Source organism: Amblyomma maculatum, chromosome 1 (genome assembly GCF_055883805.1).
Source record: "Amblyomma maculatum isolate TAMU_Amacu chromosome 1, ASM5588380v1, whole genome shotgun sequence".
NCBI lineage: Eukaryota > Metazoa > Arthropoda > Arachnida > Ixodida > Ixodidae > Amblyomma > Amblyomma maculatum.
In genome coordinates this window covers 273,106,513-273,115,475 of record NC_139344.1, presented here as the reverse complement: position 1 = coordinate 273,115,475, position 8,963 = coordinate 273,106,513, and the positions used below count along the sequence as shown (strand labels likewise).

The window sequence follows — 8,963 nt, the reverse complement described above, 5'->3', positions numbered from 1 at the left end:
GAGTTGGCAGCTCCTGCCGTGGCATAGGGGTAACGAATTCAAATGTCATGGCAGGCTGATTTTTTTTTTTTTATGAAGAGACCATAGCTATACGCCTCTTCGCACTGTAGCTGCGGCCACCCGAGGTCTCGCTTTGGCTGTCGGAGTGTTGCTTTCGCAACAAAAACCTGCCTCCTTGCGACTGAGGCGTACTGCCGCAGGGCCAAGGTCGCTGAATCAAATTCCTGCAGCAGCGGACGCATTTCGACAGAGGCGAAATGCAAAAAAAAGAAAAGAAAAGTGGTGCGTGTGCAGTGCGATGTCACAGCACATCACAGGAGCGGTCGAAGTTAGGTTCGCAGTTGGCAGGAGTCTGACCTGACCTCCAAATTTGTAACCAAATAGAACAGAAGCGATATTATGAGTACAATTCTTATCATAGAATGAATAAATAGTCGCATTTTGAATCAGCACAAAAATAAAAAAGGAAGAAATGGTTGTGGTTTGGCTTCGGTTAATCTAATAAAGCATGGTTACACATGGTAATCATGGTAAGTTTCTCTTTGGTTATGGATATGAAGAGACTCTTCTGATCCGTAAAGAAGTTTGTCTTGGTTTTGAACTTGGCGCACTCCGAGTCCATGGCGCGGCTACGGCAGAGGCGCCTCTATATATACTCGAGATTGACGTCAGCGAACATGCGTATCGCCAAGCAGCTGCTCACGCGTTAACTACTTCCCACGTCAGTTGACCTTTCACTCTCCTCCCTTCCTTTAAAGCGCGGTGTCCACAGCACAACTGTGACTGCGCCTTTCCTTTCCTGTGAACCAATTATTTCACCTTGAAGTTGTTTGAAGGTCATCGGAAGCACACGGTGACCTTGGCTTTACCTCGCGTAGTAAAGCTATCGCTTCAATATAGAGCGCAAAAGTTTCTGTCATCTTCCTCGTTCGTGAAGCCACCCATACGCTGCAAACAAATTAATTATTATATATTGAGGGCACGTGCGCATAACTAATACAGAATACCTAGCGCTCTTTCCCGGACATTCTTGCCAACAGCTGGCCAGTGGTACCCTTGTTTTCTCTTTTTTTTTTTTTGAGCTTATAAGGGAGCTTTATTTGAGAATCGGCATAACCAAGTATACTAGCATTAGAAGCTGGAGATGGTAAATTTTCAAAGTGCGTTGCAGGGGTAGAAAAAGGCACTCGCCCCAAATGTCTTTATGCGATGCCCTTGCGTGCCAGAAACTCGGGCATGGTGTTTGATTATGTGCAACGCTGCTGGCTCTTGTGTTGCACTTTTATCGCTTTTCAGTAAAATACTACAATGAAAACAGGCAGCGTGAGAGCTTCTCATACCCCTTCAGGGGGGTACTGTCATATGAACCGTCCTGATCACTATAGGGCCCGAGCGCGTGTAGCTCTCGCCATGTTTTTCTCTGGTCCGAAAGATTTTTGGGTTATCGACCTGCATTCTTAGGCTTATAATAGGCTATCCATTTCACGATCCTAACGGATGATGAAGGCGCGCAGCGTCAGCCGCGCGTACGCAGCCTGTCTTCGCGTTATTGCAATAGCTTCGCGCGCGCATGTAGGTCTGTGCCCGTAATGACGTCTCGATGCGCTGCTTTCTTATCGGTGGAGAGGACACGCACGCGGATCGGCCACCACGACCGCAAATCTTGGAAATTATGATTTCTCTTTAATTAAGCTTTTCAGAATCAAGTCCCAGTCACCACTATCGGGAATCGCAGGGTAGCGCCACAATAAAAGACCAGCGTAGAAGGTTTCTAGAACGGAACTTATATATATATATATATATATATATATATATATATATATATATATATATATATATATATATATATATATACACTGTTGTTAAAATAAGATAATCGGGAAAGTTGTGTGACATCCTGTTTGAATTTCCCTCGCCCATTAGTCACAAGCAAACTATATATTGTGAGCCCTCCACGGATCTTATTTCATTTGTACATACCATGATCTTCTTCTTCCTCTTGAACATACCATTATCATCGTCCCGCGGCGCCGGCTCCGGCACGCGCTTGGGTTCTGTCCATCGGAATAAACGCCAGACACGGCATCTCTTGCCTTGCCATCTCGACCTGGCGTTCTTCCACAATATATATATATATATATATATATATATATATATATATATATATATATATATATATATATATATATATATGAAGGAAAGAAGCCAACAGTCGCTGAGGCTAAGGAAAGCGTTGGGGATAGTACTTCCTCTTTTTTTTATTTTAACTTGGATTATTACAGAAATTACTAATGTAATCGGTTTAGGGGAAAGATAATTAAACACAAAGTAGAAGAAAAAACACCGTGCCGATGGTGGGAACCGAACCCACGACCTCCGAATATCGCGTCCGGTGCTCTACCAACTGAGCTACATCGGCCGCTGTCCCCCCTGCTACTTTCTTGGGTATTTATGTTGTCTGTATACGAACCTTGAGAGTGTTCACCAGCGCCACCCTCAACTGTAGATCAGTTGGTAGAGCACCGGACGCGATATTCGGAGTTCGCGGGTTCGGTTCCCACCATCGGCACATTGTTTTTTCTTCTACTTTGTGTTTATCTTTCCCCTAAACCGATTACATTAGTAATTTCTGGAATAATCCAAGTGAAAATTAAAAAAAGGACAAAGTACCATCCCCAACGCTTTCCTTCGCCTCAGCGACTGTTGGCTTCTTTCCTTCATATATTATAACGAGCACCCTCATTTCCCCCTATATATATATATATATATATATATATATATATATATATATATATATATATATATATATATATATATATATATATATAGTTTCATTTATGCATGGCATTGCAGAAGGCAGAAGACGACGATGAACAACAGAGACAGAATACGAACTGGTAGCAACGGTTGGTGCTGAGGTGCCAAGGTACATTCACGCAAGTCATCAGCTGTTGTGTTTCTTGGACTAACCCTGCTACGTATCATCTTGCTGGAGATGACTAATGATCCCCGTGAACACAGATAAGCCCATTTATACTTCCAAAAGGTGGATTTGCGCAGTGGCCGCCACCTATACCTGGGTCCACAACGTCAACAACGGCCACTATGACCTCCGAGGCAGCCCCTACTACCCCGGCAACATCTGCTCAGCCAGTCATACTCACGAAAATCCGCCAACCTCGCATGGCGAATAGCGAAGACAAGCCAGACGTTGACGATTGGTTGGATGAGTACGAGCGCTAGCAGGAACAACCACTGGGACGCGACCATCATGCTGGCTAACCTCATTTTCTATTTGGCGCGAACAGTTCGCATATGGTTCCAAAATCACGAACAAGAGCTGATGACTGGGAAATTTGAAAGCAAAAGCTTCAGGGCTTGCTCGGCAAGCCCATTGCGCGCGCTCTCGCAGCCAAAACCGAACTTTCAAGACGTGCTCGCGTTGTGTCGCAAGGCGAAAAACTTCATGCCTTAAAGTAAAAAGGTATGGCATTACCTCAAGGGTATCGCGGTGACGCGTTCAACATCCTCTTCTGCGCGGATTGCTCTACCGTCGACTCGGTACTTCAAGTCTGCAGAAAATTCGAGCAGGCTAAACAACGACGTCTCGTACATCGCCATGCAAACTCTGCGTAAATTATAGGAAAGGAGAGGCGCAATATACTGTCACACTTCTCGCTGGACACCTAAGCCGCGCCATACGGGAAGGGAAGAAGGTGGGAGTGAAATAAAGAAATAGGTATCGCAGTGGAAGGCTAAGGAATAACTTCCACATCCATTAACTTTTACGTACATTACGGCGCTGTGCCAGTTTCGCAATGCTAAACCGCCATTCAAAACAATGCCAGTGTTTTCTATTTAAGTGGAAGTAAACCTCGTCTATTCGCGATTCCAGCAAGCCATGCGGCACCTGGCGGCAAAACCATGCAACGCGCCAAAGAGGTCCAGTAGCAGACTCCCTTCGCTCGCGCTATGGAAACCCGCTAGCACAGCGCTCGTAGCACCGCGAAAAAGAAAAAAAAAAAAAAATCAACGGAAATTCGATTCAGCAGCGTTCCGCAGTGCGTGTCAGCACAGTGGCACATAGTTTCATGTATTTCCATCGTGCTCTAGCGATCGGCGCCAAAGAATCGATGCATTTCCAATCTCCACGGAACGCACTGAAAGTGCCGTCGACAATTTATATATAGCCTCATCAGTTTTTGTTGTACAATTTCTTTTCTGGTATCAACTGCCTTCTACAGGCACGGAACACCTACGGATAGGTATCAGTAACCAATACGTACTACGCAGTTCGACGTTCGACTTCTCGCGTCGCATACATAAGTAGATATCAGCGCACGTATGAACAACTCTTAATTGTGACAGCATCATGGCGCTTTTTAACCTCGTTCTGCTAAGAAAGTCATCCCCAAATGTGCGTAAGGGAACAGTCTACGACGAGCCATGGGCAGCATCGAAGATACCTGTATCTTCGATACTATCTTTAGATACATTATGTGTATCGGTATTAGGTATCGTGTGCTGAAAACGAAAGTATCGGTATCGAAAATACATTTTTAAAGTATCGTGTATTTTGAAGATACTCGATACTAAAGAAAACTTCAAATATTGAAACCGCTGTGAGATTTTGGGTTGACGGCGCTCGCTCAGACGGTAGTAAAGGTCCGGAGACAGCTCGGCTTATAGTACCGCCTGAGTTCACTACAAATGCCCCGGTACCTCAGCGTCAACCACATTTCCGGATTCCTTTTCATTAAAAATGAAGCGGCGCGAGCGCTTACCTTCCGCGCCCCACGGAAGGACCGTTCCGAGTGGCGGTTCGAAACAAAAGACTGAATGACCAGTTACGAGGAAGTGACTTATGCACGACCCGAAACCCCTGGGCTCCATGTGCCAGCTCTGCAATTGGCGGCAAGAGTACAAGTCCACAAGTTTCCACGTTCTTGTAGTTACGGCGTTTTACGGAAAACAAATCCATCCTTTGTAACTGCCCAGGAAACAGGCTTCCACTAGATCTTTTTTTCTGGAAAAAATATTCCGTGCAAAATTTTATCGAACTTCACATTAAAACTATGAATGCAATTTTCCAGCACTGTTCAAGTCAACCAATTTTTTTTTTCGAAAACATTTGAGCAAACTTTGAATAATACTTGTAAAGATATCTCTATTTTAAAAAACAAAAACTTTATTTTTGAAATATGTGAATTGACTAACACCATATTAGTCACTTTCTGTTAAAAAAAGATACTTCTGTTATCTACAACCAGCCATAGCTTTCCAGTGACGCTAGTGAACCTCGAGTTTCCTAGCTACCTTCAGGATACTTGAGTCAACGCGGCTATGGTTCACTCTTACACGCTTTTAAAAGGCATCTTCATCTAATACAACACTGCGTTATGCTCGTGTGCGTATATAGAGATGCTTTTGTCATTTTCGTCGCTTTTAGCACGCCCATAGTGCACTCTTTCCGGACTAAAAAAGGCTCAGCCATTTTATTTTCCTTGTTTTCCTTTTAGCTTTTAACCATATGCAGATCTTGAAAAGTTCATTATCGCACTAATGGCAATATAACTGCTCAGTTCTACAAATGCTCGCAGGTTGCACCTTTGTATTTGTATGGATAGCCAAGTGCTCACAGTTCAGTCCACATGAAGAGCATTAGAAATATTTTGCTAGACTGCTTGTGGAAGCAATTGCTTAACTGTAACCATGGGTTAAATTCAATGTGAAAATCGGACAAAGGCAGCTGCCCAAACAATAACTCCGTGCTGGTGTATTTAATTGCTAAGCCCTTTCAGAAAAACTACGATATAGGAATGCTCTCAAGATTCCAGAAAGCACGGTAAAATTTCCTAATGCCACTAATCGTATTACCACCTTTATTATGTTAGAACTTCAGTCATGTATCAAAGTATCGACGATACAGTGCCGAGTATCTGTATCGAAACTCGATTTCGATCCTGTATCTTGTATCGGTATCGAAAATACAATTTATCAGGGTATCGAGTATCAGTATCGAAGATACTTTTTCGAAGTATCTTGCCCAGCCCTGTCTACGAAGATCGGCTGAATGCTTCGCAGAGTCAAGCAGGCGTCTCGAGATCTGCAGGCCATGCAGCGCGTGACACTGTGCTCGATCTTGGACGGCGCACGTTACGAGAACTGGGCCCGTTTCGTGATCGTTTGCCTATATGCGGCCGCTCACTTTCCGCTTCGCAGCTTATATCACACTTGGTTAAGATTCCCGAATCGGTATAATTTTGTCGGCGACAGGTCTGTGACGACAACGTGCGGCGAACCGATCAAGCCGCGCCAGCTCTTTTTTTTTTTAATGTATTCTCAAATAAACGGTAATTCGCCAGGGACAAAGCCCGCTTCAGGGCGCTAATTTGGTCAAGTGCCCGCATGCATATCACACATCGCCAATTAACAAAGGAGCAGTGAATGTAGTTATACATGCATGTACATACACACATGGATCCAGAATTAGCTTAATTACTATATTAATCAAACAATCAAGGGGTTGTTGAATTAACTCAAAATGATATTCAAATCAACAGCTTATCCGTGCTCAAAATGCAACTTAGATGAGCTCTTCTTTTGAACTCAAGTTCCTGATGGCCCTTCATACATCTTGCCGCAATCAAGTTTAGTTCTAGGATTTCCATACATGTGACATTATGCTGAAGTAAAAGTGAAGTAAACATTGCAAATTAAGAAAAGGATATCAATAAAATAAATGAATGATTTTGCAGATATATCCACACATCACCTCGTCAACTGCAGCATAAATAACCCCCGTGAATAAGTGAAAGTGAATGCAGATTGGCCATACAAAACTGATCCACACAACCTTCCTTGCATATACGTAGCGTGTGCTTTCTTGGACACCTAGCAATTAATTGCAAGAAACGATTTGCGGCTGCTCTAAAGGATGTCTCATAAAACAGCTGTCAAGAGGAGCTTCATAGGCTGTACGAGCAAGCCAATGCACTCATTAGATTTTCATGTTTGATGACACACTACTAAAGGAGATGGCTTTCTCAACAGCAGCTAGTATTTACTTAATTCCACAACTTATTGAACGTTTTTCTGCATATGCAGTGCACAAGAGTATTACAAGTGTGCATAAGCACTCACCAGAGTGGGGGGAAGATGTATACACAGTCTCAAAGAACACCAAACAAGGGTTGAGCATGAGCCTCAGTTTACAAGCAAGCAGGATCGGTCTTCACCTGGACGAAGATAAGTCCTCTTGTTGAAATATTTGCTTGCGAACTGAGGCTTCCCCTCAAACCTTGTTTTTCTTTCATACTAGATGTCCAACGCTTCCATCTGTCACTTTTCTAATGCTCTATTTTCGCACTGTTAAATCCAAGGTTAAAGCCACATCATCTGGCACAAGCAGTAATTGCCGTGTGCCTCCTGCACCTGATATCAGATTGCTTGTTCTCTTTACAGCAAAGCATTTTCAACATTTACACCCAGCCGCACATTCCGCTGGTATATCCTGCTAAGTGCTAAATAAGCCACACAGTCTCGACAACAAGTTAGCTCTGAAACGTCACAAAGTGCTTTCAGTAAACATGCACACTTGTGTTAACAAAGCACTATTGCATCAATGTCTAAATAGTAGCGACATACTGTACATGACTGTGCCTGCTTCCGACATATGGTTCACATGAAACATATTGCTTTCTGCACTATTCTCACTTTTCCGGTTTAAATCTTTTGAAGCTAGTTAGGCAACAGCAGCAAGCGTGGCATTGTTCGAGTTGAGTAAAACTGTAAATGAGTATCAGGCAAAGAAAGAACATGAGATATGGCAGCTATGTACCATAAAGCATAAGTACACATTATTACTTGCTCTACCATGCAGCTTATATGAAAGGCAAAACTCTTTACCACATATAGACAACATAATCAGCACAGCCTTTGGCTGGAACTTAGTGTTTCCACTATCACTGAAGCCACACTTCTTGCTTTCACTTGGGGTTGACACATGAGCATTATCTATCAATGTTTAATTTTAAGAGCAGTGTTTTCCTGCTACAACTCTGTCATTGCTGCGATCAGCTTGCAGTGAGCAGGAACTGTGTTGTTTTCTCATGAGAACGCACACTGAGACATTATACATGAAATCTTTTTATTACAAGCCAGGGAATGATAAACTAGTTTTCTCCATGACAGTCGCACTGTTCTTCTGCGTTCTGATCTTTGAACAGCTATGACAAACACATAAAGTGGCCCTGTTCTCACTTTCAGCAAGGAGCACATTGCCATTCAGTGTCAAAGTTGCTATCTTCAATAAACACCAGAATACATATCAGTCGTGTAGTTCGACATGGAAGACCAGGAGGCATGCTTGAAGATGATGGTAGCAGAGCATATATTTAGAGCATAATATATATTCAGAGTAAAACTGGAAAGACCAAAAATGAATGAGCAAGAACAACTAATTTCTGCTACTTAACTGGTTAGGGCCTAAGCACCTAAACGGTTACAACCTAACCATGTTACATGACTAAGCATGGAGTCCAAGCTCAGAATGGAGTGAAGTACCCTTTCTTCAATCACTTGGTTAACAAAGAAATAAGGGTAGTAATTTCCAGTGGCCGGGCCAACAAGTCAATTCGTATTGCTAGTCTGGCCCTACCCAGGGCCCCACTATATGAACTACATCAAAAACAAAAACATCAGCACTTTCTCCGGACAGGTATAGAACCCTTTCCCATCGGGAGGCTGTCTTCCCACTTGCCTCCTGCACCCTGTCGCCCCATCGACACACGTGTTGCTAGTCAAATTCAATTCCAATTTTATTTCCCAGAATGTTCTGGTCGGCTGCCTGGGCGAAAATCTGCAAGTAAACAGCTTGACGAGACCCACGCAACCGTTATAACGCAGGCCAGTATACAATAAAATAATATACATAGATAACAAGAAGCAAATACATTTTTTTT

At 43.2% G+C, this 8,963-nt stretch overlaps 1 non-coding gene across 1 annotated transcript; it reads right to left on the bottom strand.

Annotated features, from left to right (window-relative positions):
- Positions 1-2,346: 2,346 nt before the first annotated feature.
- On the bottom strand, positions 2,347-2,419 carry TRNAS-CGA (transfer RNA serine (anticodon CGA)). Its single transcript has one exon. It is a non-coding gene; the product is annotated as a tRNA-Ser (tRNA).
- Between the last annotated feature and the right edge of the window lie 6,544 nt (positions 2,420-8,963).